The sequence below is a fragment of the Rhopalosiphum padi genome, chromosome 2 (genome assembly GCF_020882245.1).
Source record: "Rhopalosiphum padi isolate XX-2018 chromosome 2, ASM2088224v1, whole genome shotgun sequence".
Classification (NCBI taxonomy): domain Eukaryota; kingdom Metazoa; phylum Arthropoda; class Insecta; order Hemiptera; family Aphididae; genus Rhopalosiphum; species Rhopalosiphum padi.
In genome coordinates this window covers 39042364-39059178 of record NC_083598.1, presented here as the reverse complement: position 1 = coordinate 39059178, position 16815 = coordinate 39042364, and the positions used below count along the sequence as shown (strand labels likewise).

At 30.0% G+C, this 16815-nt stretch overlaps 1 long non-coding RNA gene across 1 annotated transcript; it reads right to left on the bottom strand.

Annotated features, from left to right (window-relative positions):
* Nucleotides 1–742: 742 nt before the first annotated feature.
* LOC132919592 (uncharacterized) lies at nt 743–2269 on the bottom strand. The gene is made up of 3 exons (XR_009660658.1): nt 2143–2269; nt 1901–2051; nt 743–937 (listed from the first exon to the last, which is right to left on the bottom strand). It is a non-coding gene; the product is annotated as an uncharacterized LOC132919592 (long non-coding RNA).
* Between the last annotated feature and the right edge of the window lie 14546 nt (nt 2270–16815).

Here is a 16815-nt window from a genome sequence, read left to right as displayed (position 1 = left end):
CAAATTATGTCTATATATTATTATAGATTTAAATATAATATATTATAGACTTATAATTTTAAAGAAGTGAAGTAATTTTAACTAAAAAAAACCACAACAGTTCCAAAATATATCAAATATACACGATGTATTAACTAAATTTAAATTTCTATAGCTAAGTACATCTATTATTATGTATATTACCTATTTAAAAAAATTATATTGCATAGTTTTTATTAGACCAATGTCCTGCAGCAGTGAACTATCGTATCGATCAAACTCAATGTCAGAAACCGGAGGTAAGTTTGGTGTATTGCTGCATATTAAATAGTTGGATAAAACTAGTGAAAAAATTAGTGACAAGTATGAATTTTCCAAAACCGGTCTAAAAATGTAAAAGAAAAAAATTGAGTCCGTTGCCCGTGGACGATCGATGGTAACACTGCTGCGTCATACGCCGAAAGATGAATGAACTCAAACGGACTCATCTACTCTTCTTGCAAATGGAAATGAGCAAGGAAAATATACAGTGCGATTCAAAATTTATGAGAATTCAATATGTTTAGTATATTTTACTCTCTTAAAAAGATAGACTAATAAATTAGGTCAAGTGAATCATGATCCAAACTAATGATTTATAAAGTATTAAAATAACATTCCAAATATTTGGGATGTCATTTATATTTTTTTAATAACGAAAAATAAATGGTAAATTAATTAGATTTTTTATACTTGTTAATCTTTCAATAATGTCTGTTGATTACGAATAAAACGTTTTGGAGTTTCCTATATTTATTTAATAACAATCTTAATGATATACTTTCAGTTTTTTTAGATTTATTTTAGTTAGTTATCTTTATGTTTGTTCTACCCGTAGTTTGTATAGGGTGTCTTGGTGTCTAGTAAATTAATGTCTTCAGTCTACAGTCTATACAGTCTACACTGTCTACAGTCTGACCTAGAAAAATAAAAATTGTTTTGTAATGTTTTTTCGTTGTCGCTATATATATATATGGTGTTTTTGTTAGCGATTAAAATATTATAATACATAAAAAGATAATCGGTTATTATGGTATAGGTATACTAATGACTATTGACTAATGAGTTATATTAATATTTGTATATATCCATACCTATCATTTATTGCAATTCCGGCAAAAATGTACAATAAAATACTGAGATAGCCAAATGAAATACTATATTGTATACAAAATCGATTTTTTACATATTGAATTAATTGAAATTGTACTTGTGGTAGGTATTTAGTGAATTAGGTCAATCAAATTGTTGCCAAATTAATTAAATTAGTCGAAACTATTTAGATGGCCACGACGACTCTGTCGACATCGCCGGTTACAATTAAACAACATACGATATTCGAGCACGGGTAATAGCTACAGGAATATATAGTGACGACAGGGAAAACAAATACATAGGAAAAAATATGTTAGGCGTGTTGACGTATTTTCCTATGCGCACGTAGTTTTTCTTCGAACCGCCGTCGTCGTGGTAACCCCATTCCCGTAAAATGTATAATGGTCGTTTTTAGCTCTACAGCGACCCCTTATATTTTCTTGCGAGGGGTGTGATGAGTCGATTTCGGAAAACAACGTACAAAGGAGAGTGATTCACCGTCGGGCGTTTAGTTTTTTTTTTTTATACATATATCGCGTGTTCTTCAAAAATACAGCTATAGCGTCACACACTTGGTCATTGGTATTAATATTGAATGACGTATGATATTTGTATTTATATATTCAACGCATTTTGGATAACGCAAAAAATCCAATATAGGACGATGATTGTCATCGTCGTTCGGATTCCGGCGGGAAATTCGTAGGTATGTTTGTCAACAATTAATTATTATTATTAAACGATAACCGTTCGCGAAAAAGACACGATATAACGCAACCTAACCTACCTTTAAACGCGTTGCACACCGCGTGGTTTAAACCGTTCAAAGGTTGCCAAAATATACGCATATACCGGCGGCGATGCCACGACCTGCTCATCGAAAACCGACTGATGGGTGAACATTATGTGCGGTCGTCGCGCTCTGCCCGGGCAGGTACCTATTTGCAATGTGTATAATTAATAATTATCAATTCAGATTTCCGATTTCGAGCTCGGCGACGATGCGCCCTGCTGTTTGCCGTGCCTTACACACACATTGCCGGGAAAACCGCTGCGGACTATGTGATATGTGAAAATGTCGTCCCGCGTGACACTCGCAGTCGAGTGCAGTGCTCGAAGTTTTTTCACTGAACGGATACATTTTCCGTGGACTGCCACGCCTATGTACAATGACCATATTATAATATACTCTGCGGTGCCACTATATACCACCTATATACATATATATGATGCACACGTCCGCAGAGAGTAACAAAACACAGAATAAATTGCGTTCGCACGCTATCGGACGTCGAAGAGAGGAGTAGGAGACGAGTGACGACGACGTACATATAACAACTATAATAGTGCAGTCGTATATATTATTATTGTGTTACTCGTAATATTACGATACGTATAGATATATATATATATATATAGGTGGTAGCGATCGTATATATTATTATTATTATTATGTGTATAGCGTATAGAACAGTCGCTGCAGTTAGTGGTACATTATAATTCTATGCACATTTATACACATTATAATATAGGAGGTCATTGGACCATTGGAACAAAGAGGTCGCGGCGACGGCTGAAAAAGAAAAGCGCGTACCTGTACGCCTCCGCCTAGTCGTAGCACATCCGACGACGACGACGACGACGTAACACCGAAAAGAGCAGCCCACGCGCCGCACCGCTGCAGCAGTATACCGCGGTATCGGTCGGTGGGAGGAGAAAAAGAAACGACTTGCGACGCGAAGAAAAAACACAATATTGTGTGTGTGTGTGTGTGTGTGCTATTGGCGCGAACGATGTGCGGCTGATGTCCTTGAACTCTTAAGTCGGCGACGTCGACGGCAACTCTGCGGCGCTCTGGTACGCGCGCTCGTGTGACGACTGCGGCGGCGGCGGCGAGATAGGGTCTAAGACCTTTCGCGCTCGCTGGCCAAGCTGCTGCTGCTGCTGCTGCACCGCGCCGGTTGTATACGCACGACCGATACCGCCGCCGCCGCCGCCGATCGCCGTCGATGACCGCGCGGCGATTTTTTTTTCTCCGTTGCATTCGTATACGTATGCACGCGACCAGCAGGTATAATAATATTATTGCTACTACAGGATGCAACTGTGTGTATTACATTATAACATCGTGTTCTTATTATATGTCGTTGTCATTATACGCCTATAATAAACGGCACATACGCAGACATATACTATCATTATTATTTCTCATTACAAACGTATATTAGTATATATTGTATTTAATATTATGCTAATCTATATCGGAAGGGCGAAGGGAAAAGCGGCACACGCCCGCACGTCCAGTACTGTACAGTTATAAGCGAACGTGTGATATTAAAATATATATACCTACGTACACCGCAATGCCATATAATATTATGTGTACAAGCAGACGTGCAACAGCAACAAGACTGCGGTGATACATGTATCCACGGCATATATATTGTATATAAATATAGGATATTATTAAATAGTTTTTTTCCGCGAATCCGAGAAATCGCCGATTTTGAATTGGGCACGGTTCGCAAACCGTGATAGACGCTAAAACTTTTCGACGTGATAATGAAATTTCGCCAAAACGCCGTGGCGATAACGTTTTCACTAAACGCGAACCACTGCTTTGCTGGTATAAGTTTCTCTTATTGCGATTACAAACAACGAAATATTTATAAAATTACAGATATGGTTTAATATAAGCTAAAATTATACCAAGTACCTACGTGTAACCGATATATATATTTATATGTATATACGTATACATCTATAGGTGCGTCTAATATATCTATGCTAGAAAAGTGAAATTTGTATACCGAGAATATATACTATTATTATAAAATAACGCCACGGCAGTGACGGCATAGTCGCACCCATGTCCTTCGAGATGTATATAATATCTGTCTTACATTATTCGAATTTTACTTTTGTGAGTATATATTTCAATTGAAATAATGATATCGTCTCGTCTCTGGTGTATCTTATTCAGTTTCTTTAAAGTCTGTTATATTTATATTAATAAACAAATAAATGTTTTTATACTAATAGCGTGGTGCTTTTATAATCTTTATGTAAGTAAATGAAAATACTTTTTTGAAACGCAGACTTCATTTGTATAATCTATACACATTTTATAATAATAAATACGTAAAACGATATTTTAGTTTTAAAATTTTTATTCATTTTTTAGTTCTGACATCGATATAATATGAATATATTCAAATCAGTGTCTAACTTGTAAACAGTTATAATTATTATTGCTTAACGTACAGAACTGCAGTCATTTACAAACTGAATAGGAACTAATTTAATAAATTAACTGATATTTGTGTCACACGACTACATGTCATTGTAATGATATTTGAATGTATTTATGCAAGTATATGCAACTATACATGCATAACTGAAAATTAAAGTGATTTATGATAAACTGAATAATTCATATTATTAATAAGTAATAACTAATAACTAATAAAACGTTATAATTTGAATATACGGTTAAATCAAACTAAACATTAGACGGCAAAATTTTAATAAATACAACCTTGTAATTATCTACGAAATAATACCTACGACCTACGTATCGCTTCCGTAGACACTTATATAATGCCCTTTATTCTAGCTTAACTGTTTAAGTCGAACGCTATGTGGAAATTTGAAATAAAATAAATGTGTACAATATATATATAATATAATATATATACAATATACATATGACTCGCGCTGTCGTTTGTGTAGAGAGAAAAAAATATAACAAACAATTTAGACACCTCTATGATGCTAAAGAGGTGCTTAGCATCCACAATCTAAAAATTAGCTCGTAAATACATAAAACGTTTATATATTTTTTTTTATAATAAATGTAGAATTCTAATTTGATTATTAAAATACAATTTAAAAATTACAAAATATTTGCTTAATGCAACGTATACGATTTTCTATAATAATGGTTTCCAATGTTTAATACAATTTGATAATAATGTTGCCAATCACTAAAGACGATAGTTTAGAAAGAAATAACGTCCAATATAAGTAAATCTTAAATCGTAGTAAGACACACAACTTTCAGATTTGATAAAGAATGCATTGGCAAGATAGTCTTTTTATAAATTTTAATTTTTAATCAAGATATATGTGTTTTAATTTAATTTGATTTCTCTATTTTTAATCATTTATAATTTAAAAATAAAATAAAAAGTATTAAAAACCTATCCAGCATATGCAAATGAAATACCCTTATTTATAAAACGTCCCTTATAAGGTCCTTTTGTCGTGAATCAGATAGCTGTAATAATGAAAGTAGGGAATACCTTTGTTGTTCTTATAAATTGCGTAAGACAAACAGAGAAAACAAATGTTGATGTTACGGCGCCTATAAGCGCCTTATAAATATTTTCGACATTTTGGTTTAGGAAGGTTGTGGTCGTTCATTTTTATATATGATCAAGGTTAAATATATGAATATATTATTGTTATGTGGTTCAGCGTTTTCACAATTTTTTTAGAATTTTACAAACGTTTTAATTTTTGTATATTTATTTATTTATTCTTATACATAACAAACGCCAAACGACTTTATTATAAACCTATTGCGGCATATTATTATTTATTTATTAAACGTAATAAAATTAATACATGTAAAATATAGTTAAGTAAGAGGTGTGAGGATAGAAGAAGAAAAAATATGGCCAAAATTGATTTTAAAACATTAAAGTACAGTGGTGACACAGTGTGCATTCAATAAGTACGTTTATTCCCCTCACAAAATGAGTCATACCTAAACAATAATATTTGGTATTGTAAAACACATTCGACGTTGTATAGGTTACCAATATTATGTATAGATAAGGTAAGGGAGGCATTTTTACTTTTAACAAAATGGCTGGTGGGTGTGGTCGGGTGGACACTGAAATAGAATGTTTAGTCAATATAGTGTATTAATTAAAGCGTTTCGCTTAGTTGAATTTGGATGATTAAACTCATGAATGACAAATAGTTAAATTTTACCAACAAGTGAGCAAACCGGGTATTTTATATCTCCACGGTAGAAGAGAATCCCGGCTTGTACGATCTAACCTTCAAAACGAAAACGAAACATGTCCAAAATTATTGAAGTTATGGAAAAATAATTATGATGGATGGAACTCAGCGTTAAAACAACACTCTAGTCACTAAACAATTTTCGCAACACATATTTTTTTGTAAGTTGGTGAGTTTTTATCGAGATTTTTGGAAATGACTGCAAAAAAAAAATCGAAATAAATTAACACTTCCGAGTTAACTCCATATCCAAATATTAGATATATGTATAATATCTAATTGATCTCTTGTGTATCTTTACATATTTTATCGTCAGAAAATGAAAAGAAAAAAGATATATATTTCAAGTACTAAAAGTAGGTACTTGATAGTTAAATGTCAAACATTGATTATTACGCTTAACACAATGTTTATAAAATATTATTTGCATTACCGTTGCAAGCTGCAAGCGAGTAGTGACCTGGTAACTCGTTTGTATAGTATAACGTTACAATATAATAATAATAATAATAATACAATATGTACCACAATATTATACGCGTGCAGTGCAGTGGATATAAACTCCAAAGATATATTATTACGATAATTTACACGACGCGTGACGACGACGTCGAAAGTTAGGAGAAAACTCTTTCCGTTTCACCTTCAGACGAAGTGTGACGACTGGGACGTGTATTTCGACGAAATCGGTGTGAATTCGTGAACTGTTATCCAAGGTTGTATTATATATTAGGCTATAAAATTTCCTATATGAAAGAAAACGAAAAAAATAAAATAAAGAAGAAGCCGTGGATGATAATTTTATACATGTACAATTATTATATATGTGCGCAGTAAAAATCTCGCAGCCGACTGAAACGTTCTTTGAATGTACTAGTAAATCGCCCAGTAAAAAAAATATGTAAAATGTATCCAAATATTTGTTAAAAAATCGCGTCAATAACACGTGTCGACGGTTGTATTATCGAAGAAAAATACCGCTCCGGTGCTCATATAAATAATAATACTAACGTCATATTACCTATGTATAGTCTAACCATATTATAACTGTACAATATATAATAGACTCTGCAATAACAACAACAACAACAATAACAACAACACGATGTACTAATATATATATATATATGCGAAAATGAGTAACGTCATCACGATGTAATATATAATGGGTATACCTTCAGGCTACAAGTAATGTCCGTCAAGTTGGCACCGTCACTTAGTGCTACAACTTTAAATTATATATCAATATTTTGCCACGAATTTGCTACATTTTTCTACGCAATTTTCAGAATTTTCTACTAATTCGCTTTTGCAGTTTTGCTACAAACTTTAAACAGACATGTCAATGCTATTATCTTCACGTAGCATCAACAATTCAACACTTAAAATTGGGTACCAATATTTCGAGGCGCTTGGTCAAAGTGGCGGTGCTGGGAAATTTTCTAATTTTTCTGATATTATCTAACATAATCCCCGGGATTTCGAAAAAATCAGAAGGTAGTAAATTCTTATTAAAATATTAATATATGATTTGAAGTTATAGCACTAAGTGCCAACAAACCTATGAACATAAATTTAGAGCATTGGCCTGTAATTTGCAGATGATTAATGGACGGTAATTGTGGATGTCGCATCATGTTAGAGAAACGTACAGATATACCCTATGGCCTATACGCTGTAAGCATTTATCCATGTTGAAATATATTTTGGGAGTGACGATGCTGCGAAATATTGCTATATTGCACGTCTTAAATTCACACTTGCACCCCCCGAAATTACGCCTGTATGAGTAAATAGGGATATTACTTCAGTATTTTCATGCGGTTTCTATTCAGCGAATGTGAGCTTAAAGCTTATCTTAAAGATAAGCTTAAAAACTTAGTGAAGTGGTTCAGAAATATTTCAAAGGACCACTAAAATGTAAAAAAGTCCCTCGTCGTTTCTAACGCAATAATATAAATATAACTTGCAAATCAGTAACGTATCTAGCGGTATGGAGAGAGAAGAGTACCTTTTTTTTATGATTTTATAACTGTACAAATATACCTATGTCTAAGAACATGTGTCAGTAGACAGTACTCAGTACATATGATAATATGAATATCTATGATATGTAATTCATATATGACGATAAACATTGTTTATTGATTTACAAAATTATATTTATTATCTATAGCCGTGGTAAAAAACGTAATAGCTAACATTCATGCAGACAACGACAGTGCGAGCCGCTCAAGTCGGTTTAGCCCTAGTTATTATAAATAAAAATAAATTAGTATACGCGTAGTAAAAAAAAAAGAAATTTTTACTGCTTTTGTTAAAAAATCTACTAAGAGAACGAAAGTTTAAAATTGAACATTGACCCAACAATAATAATTTAGTATTATATTTTTAAGTACTTCATTATAAGAATATTTTAGATATAGTATGGTGCTTACAATAAATTAATATAAATAAAAAGTTGTTAAATATATTTTATTTACTTATACTTTAGAAGAATGTATTTAATATTGTATCTGGTCGTATGATATGTATGTAAATTATCTTTTGTGAAAACAATACAAAAATTTTTTTAAGTCTTTTTTATTGCCCCCTCCACCTTCTTTAGAAATCTTGATTATGCCGTTATTATAAGCTACAGTTTAATAACCTAACACCTTATTTAAGTAACACATAATAGATTATGTCTCTATTTTGATACATGTAATTATAAAACGTAAGGTATATTAGGTAAACCATAAACGACTTGAACTCTCAAACATTGAGTTGATGGATGGCATTCAGAAAAGGCATTATAATAATATGTTCAAACGTCATACGACAACTATTATAACCTATGACAAGTTATATAACCCTGCCACCCGCCCCTACCCCACAAGTTATCAAGGATGTTTCTGACGCCGATTTGATGTGCGTTATTATGTACAGATATGTACGTATTAATATTATATTACAAAATACTGAAGAACTGCCAAAATACGTGTGAAAAATATTTTGCACCTTCGCGTGTTCGTTGTACGGCGATGACGTATACTACACCATAAATCGACCGTAAAGTACGAATATCTCGATGACGACTAGGCTATATAAATATCACTGACACAGAGAAAAAAAACAATATTATTTATTATACATAAACAGGCAGGGTGGGCCAGTTTTTTTATATGAATATACTATAGACATGTATATATCAATGTACTAACACAAAAAACTAGATGACATGATGGCGGTGGCTCACCAAGCATAATATTTCGCAGCTACAGACGTCGGATTGATTTTCGAAATATTATTATCTAGAGATAATATAATTATTATAAGTCATACGCGAATAAAAAATGTTCATGTTATGTTATTATTCTTATTATGACGAACCATTGTGTACGTAATAATAAACAATAAACGTACAACTATAGCATCATCATAATATCATAAAAAATGACAATATCATTGTCCTTTAGGTGTTTACTGTATACCTATGCATTATTGTGCGTTTGATTTTATTTAGACATATTTTTGGTGGTGTATGCTTAGTTGGTACAACGGCCTAAGTAATCTATCAAATATTCATATAGAAGACACAGACGACGTCAATTAGATAAAAATAAAAGGTATAAAAAGTGATAAAATAAAACAAAGCGCAGTTACATATCAAATATTTTAAACTATAAACGTACACATTGTGTTATTATAGGCATATTTCATCAAACAAGGGGAGATAATAAAACATGATCTACAGTCGTCCACCGAATCGGTTCTAATTCAAGTTTATAATATTGTTTTAAGCGAAGATTTCATAATCACTATTACACATATTATTTTGTTGTTTGTCTGTTGTATATAGGCATAATATAATATTTGATGTTCCTTACGCCGAGCGGTGGAGAGAGTAATGCTGGAAATAGATATTACCTGGGTTTTATTTTATTTTCATATTTTATTTATTTTAGCATATTATATTATTATACAAATCAAATAGTAAAAGTATTTCAATTAATTTAAAAAAGAAAGAAGTATAGGATTTTGAAATATTTTGAAAAAAAAAACGGTGATTGTTATATTATATTTTTTTTCATATCAAAGGCAATTTTTATTTTAACGAACAAACTGATTATTTAACAAGTTTTTATTATTAATATTATATTATTTAACTATTATAATTTTTTTTATAAAAATCGTTAGTATAGAATAAATAGATTATTATTTTCGTTATGTTATTATTCATTGTTAAAGTGTGGTTTAAAAGTTGAAAGGAACAGACATACATCAAAGATAGACGTATATAACATCCACACTCTACATAATATTTAAACATCTAATCTTTATTTCTATATATTATAATATTTGGTAAAAAAAAATGAAAAATTGTCGACATCCCTGCCTGAGACAAATTCCCACTGACAATATCATAATAAAAATGTCTATAATGTAATGACATGTTACGCTCGTTAAACCAATTTTAGATATAGACGCATACGATTGTCAATTTAAAAATGTAATATTATATTATAGTTATTAAACATATAATGTCGTCCAAACCTGACACAAAACCCAGTAATGAATATATTAAATAATTACATTATTATTGTTATAACAATATCGTGTTGTTATATTTTCTTAGATACATATTTACACACGGGATGCGTTTGTTAACGAGCTAACGGAGTGATAACGACTAACATACCTGTGACCCATATAATGCACAGCCGTTTCGTCCCATGTGTGCGATATACTAAATACAGTTGACTATACTAACAATGGTGTATACGAACTAAGGGTAACCACCAGTCGCAACCATTATGTTTCATATTTTTGTAGATATCGGTGTGACGACAAATTGGTAAACTATAGTAAATAGGTCGACGGTTTTAAAGGAATGAATGAGTAAATATTGATACAAACAAACGTACCGCTACTGATAAACGACAAATGTAAACGATGAAACAAACTTTAGTCCGAAAAAAAAATAAAGTATTATAAAATATTCGGTAATGACGCGATCGTAGAAAATAAAAACATGTTAGCATATAATTCACACATTGTACATACTATACTTTTATGCGAGTATTATAGTATGCAAAATAATTTATATATATAATCATTAATCCAACACTACTTATAGTCTATACATTAAACCTCTAAATTGAGTTATTACATCGTTAAACGGTATTTTACAAATATTTCTGCAAAAAAGTCGAGTTTTTTTAATCATTATTAAAATTATAGAATATTATTATTAATCGAACGACCTGCGTCGTGTAGGTACTTTAATTAATCACCGAGTATGGCCGAATAATGGTCTTATGGCGTAAAATTATATCTAATAATGAGTCAAATTATACTTCGTTTTTATTAGATACCATAAAAATATGTATTTTATTAATTATTACACTTAAAAACTGTTCATATTTTAATGAAATTCTAATTTAGTTGTAACTTGGATATTTTAGTGAAATAATTAGCCCATCACTGTTATATTATATTAAATTTTTATCGTTTATGATTTTTCAATTATTGCGGACAAGGTGCCAGGTGGGTATACCTACAACCGAAGGAAAATACATTTTTACGTTTAATTCAGTTAATTTAGTTATTATAAGTTATCAACAATTTGTTTTTGATATTGATATACCTAATTTCTATGAGTCAAAAAAAATTTGTGTAACAAAAAATTTCAAGGTTTTTTGGAACGTTGAAATGATAGTTTCCATAGCAACGTATTATTTTTTGAGGTGAAAACTCATTAGGAGTGACGAATTCTCAAATACACATTCGAACACTTCCATGTTGAACATTTACATATTTATTATATTTCGTAATTTTTCTATCATAAACCATGACTTAAAATTACTTGTTGATATAAATAAATAAACTTCAAGATCAGGACATAAGATCAGTTATATGTTCTGTGGTTTACCGAAATAGTTGAATAACACATTAATAATATTAGGTTTTTTTTCACACTTAACGTCCAAAGTCCAAACTCAACGTTCGTGTGTAAAAATTAATATAATACCTAAATGATATTACGTATTTATTATTAATTATATTTTGTTATATAATACATATATACGATATAATGAGGTTTTGTTTTATTCAAAATTAGAATTATTAACGAGAACTCTCTATATATTATGTTTAATAATAGTGTTTTCATCTACCGTTTAATCATGACTCATGAGTCATGACCGTTTTAATATTTGATTACACACCGCATAATAAATACATTTTATGCATAGCATTTTAAAGAGGCGCTGAGATCTTTTGAAACATCTATAATATAATTATTTTTAAAGTTTAAACACCTATTTTACAAATAAAATCAACTTTTGGCGCTATTTTACCAAATAATATTTAATGTTTAAATGCCTTAACTACACTGCAATTTAGTCTCCAGCGTTCATTAATACATTAACAATATTATTTATAGGTAATTATAATATGGTGATACGAGTTCAAATACAATGGGTACCTATAATATAACTGAAATCGTTAAAAGGCGATGAAGGAAAAAATAAAAGGAAAAATAGAAGCATGTAATATAAAATCAAGAATATAATATGATGATAATAATATGCTACATAGTTTATGATGCATAATATATTGCAATAAAAATTAATTATCATCAAAAAAAAAAATTTAACCTTATCAATATCTACTTTAATATATAAAGATCACAAAGTATACTTTTAACAATTTATTCGAAAGAAAGCAAAAAAGATGCTACGAGAAAACGAATAACAATTCGAATTAAATATTAATTAGTTATTCATCTACTCGTACTGTGCAGATATAACATATAACAATATCAACATTTTATTGTAGAATTTGAAGAGAAAAACATTTTATTTTACAATTATTGATAAAAATATTTTATTTAACCGTCATTGCAAGATATTTAAAACACATTGTTATGATTATATTTCAAAAAAAATTAATTTGGATTATTTGATACATATTAATTTATTCATTAATTTATTATGTAAATTTAATTATTTAATACGATTAAACTCTCACTTTAGTCTGCAATTATTATAAATTACTTTTTGCTCGGCATTGTACACTTAATAATTAAATTTTATATAATATTATTGTTTGAAAAAACCTAAGAACCAAGTACAAATATACAGAAAAATCTTGAATTATCCACCACATGGCCAACATTTTCAAATTATTGAATTAAAAAAATAACTAAAAATGTATTATAAATAAAAATATCGTAAATTTATCGTCTATAAATATGTTAATGCAGATTTACGCAAAGTATTTATTTAATTCCAGTAAGAAAGACTCGTGAGGAATCTTATATTATGTTTGAATAAATCAAAATATTAATCACTATAATAATAAAAAAAAGTCAAAAATGTCAAGTATGTTGATAAAGCTCAAAAAAGATTTTACCTTTAATCTCTTTACTAAATTCAACTTTCTACCAAAAAGAACCCTCAAATTCAAATAGGATCCTTAATTTCTGTTTCAAAACGCGATGATGGACACACATAATATACCCACATCATTGTAAAACCATTACCCTAATCGTAATCCTTAAATAAACACAAATTAGAAAAAAGTTAAAAAGAAACGCGTTGTACATATTACCCTATGTAACGAAACTAAATAAGTACCTCGGATGACCTATATCCTTTGAATTTTCGATGTTTGTCATTTGATTTCCGTTTCTCAGTATAGATCCTTCGTAAAAAAGAACGTCAAACAGTTGTATTTCGGCTAAGGGAGTACAAATAATATAGCACTCATATTCATACCTGTATGCATGTGAGGACTGGGTAATGAAACACATTTTTGTCACGAGAATATAAATTGAATGAATATAACGATAATTTATCTTCTATTCATTGGTAGTAAACTGTAATGCCATAACACTTACTTTCTCACATAACAACTACACTTTGAAGCCCTACATTAATTTGTGTAACTGAATTAATAAAGTTAGATATTGTCGTCTACTGAAAATGTATTAAAATTGAATCTGGGACATTGCATCAGGTTGTAAATAGATGTTTTATTTTCTACAACAATTATTATTATAATATAACATTAAATATTGAAATAAAATTTCAATCGCGAGATTGATGTGGTGGTAAGATTAATAATGTTAAGATTTTTCACTTAGAACGTGTTTTACTTATTTACAAATCTTTGTTAGGATTAATGTACTTTAATAATAATGTGAGGGAAATTATTATAGACACTAAGATAATTTTTTAAAAGCTATCGTTTCTTCGATCCATTTTTATATTATACTCAGATCCAAGGTAATAAATATATATTGTGTAATGTGTATAAAATATTTTTTTTATCCTTTTAAGATATTTAAAAATTAAAGGATATAAAAGTTGAACCAAAGTATCAGACTTTGTTATGTTATACGTTATGATTTCTTTTTAAGTTTCCATACCTATATATTTAATATTTATAATGTAAGTACATTGCAAATATTCTTGAAATATTACTTTTGGATGTATAATAATAACACAATATAATATAAATTATTTAATATGTGAATATGTCTGGATAATCGAAGCGAGACGAGTGCACTTCGCCCATTCCATTTATATAAGGGTTCGTTATTTTTTTTTCTGTATTCGGTCAAAAAATCCAGTAAATTTTGTTTATGTACAAGAAATGATTATTATTAATGTCTTATTGTTATGGACACCCGTAAAAGATACTTTGTATAACTTAATAGGATATATACCTAATTGCATGAAATGATAATAATGAAACTAGTTTCTTCACGACACCAATAGCTACAACAATGATCCAATAAAAAGTAAATACTAAATTGCATGTTTAAAAATGTAATACAATTTTTATATCTCAAAATATATTATAACATATTTTGTATTATATTATCATCGAGTGTGAACAGTTCCGACTACATATGTAGGTACTTAATAGCATAATACTCCTCAAAAATATAAAATTTGTATTATACAACTTACAATTAGTTTGAGCAGTAATCATATTCGCTGTAAAAGTATATGTTTTTTCATATTTTAAATTTTGGGTGGAACGTTATTATTCCTGTTTGTCGGGTCGTACTACTATATAGACACTAGAAATAAAAAAGTTTCGTGGCCCTTAACAATTATGAACACTTACTATAATAGTTTAAGGAAGATTAATTTTGATTATAATATTATATTATGTCACCAGCCAGCAGAATTCTATATAGTTTATTGTGTTGATTAAACGAATATCTACGAAAATATTTATACAATACATATATTGTAATATATTTTAATATTGAATATTAAACTTATATAATAACATGTTAGTTTCGATGTTACAATACAGAATCCATTGATATGAACCAATTATTTAGCAAATATAATAATAAATACATAGTATGAATAAAATCATATTTTATACAACCATTCGTAGTGTGAACAAGATACGAGCCTATCATCAGCGATACGCACATGCGTGCATATATATTATTTCTATGTAGCTAAATATAACGTGTTTTTAACAAAGTTTCGATAAATTTAAAAATACTAATTTAATGTTTTCATATTTTGGTGGTTATCAACCTGTTTGGTAGAAAAAGGAATAATTATTATAATTTATAAAAGAAAGATCAAAAAAATTGTTTAAATAGTGCTCATTGATGTATAAGTAACCCTTTTCGTTAGCTGAAAGTAGGTACACCTATTCGATATTAACTGCGTAATTACCCACAAATCTTATTTGTGTGATGAATGTAAATTAAAGTTTGAGATGTTTACAAAAAAAGGAGATAATTTTGTAAATTACGTTGTTATACCAAATTATTATGTATAATATTATAGTAGCGCCACCAAAAAATCCAAATCAATTTTTTGAAAATATGGTATGTATGGTATACTCGTCGGCCTATGCAGCAACTGTAGCGCTCAGCACAATATCGATATTTTATTTTATTGGTAGTCTGGTGTCTCGAAATATCATATACCTACATCCCACGCGCACTACAGGTATTCGAGTCGGACGATTTGTAAGGTTCAAGCGGACGTTTTCTCAGCTTTTCGAGACAATAATATATTACAATATACCACGTGGCTGCATAATATGCAAGTAAATGCGCGTGTCTGTATAGGTGCAGTAACATACATTTCACACGGTAAATGCATATTATATATATACATACGACATACGTATATAATACACACAATATCATAATAATCTATGGACGGCACACTCGATTTGATGTGCATATTATATAGCAGCACAATGCTATCGACCATTAGAGTTTTTATTCATAAAAATGTTTCACGGCACGCGCGCGTAGGAGCCTAAACACAAACGCACACGTCGTGTATCGTAAACTCTTTTCTTGTATTTAGGAAGATTAAACGCCGCCGCCACAGTGTCTGGTGGGTTTTAAATGGAATTTGGTGGCAGTTCCTTTTTTTATAAACATATGGAGAAAAATGCTTTTCAACCGACACGATGCGAGTGACATTCAAATTCCTATGTACGATGGTGCACAAGAATACTGGAAATAAAAAAATCCATCATATGTTTCATTGCGGAGCTGCGGAATAGAGTTTTCCTACTAGGAAAGATTAAAAAAAAAAAAAACTAAAACGTACATATTAAATAATATAAACCGACGGCCGACGGATGAAAAAATCAGCGATCGCGATTCTTTGGAATAATTATTGG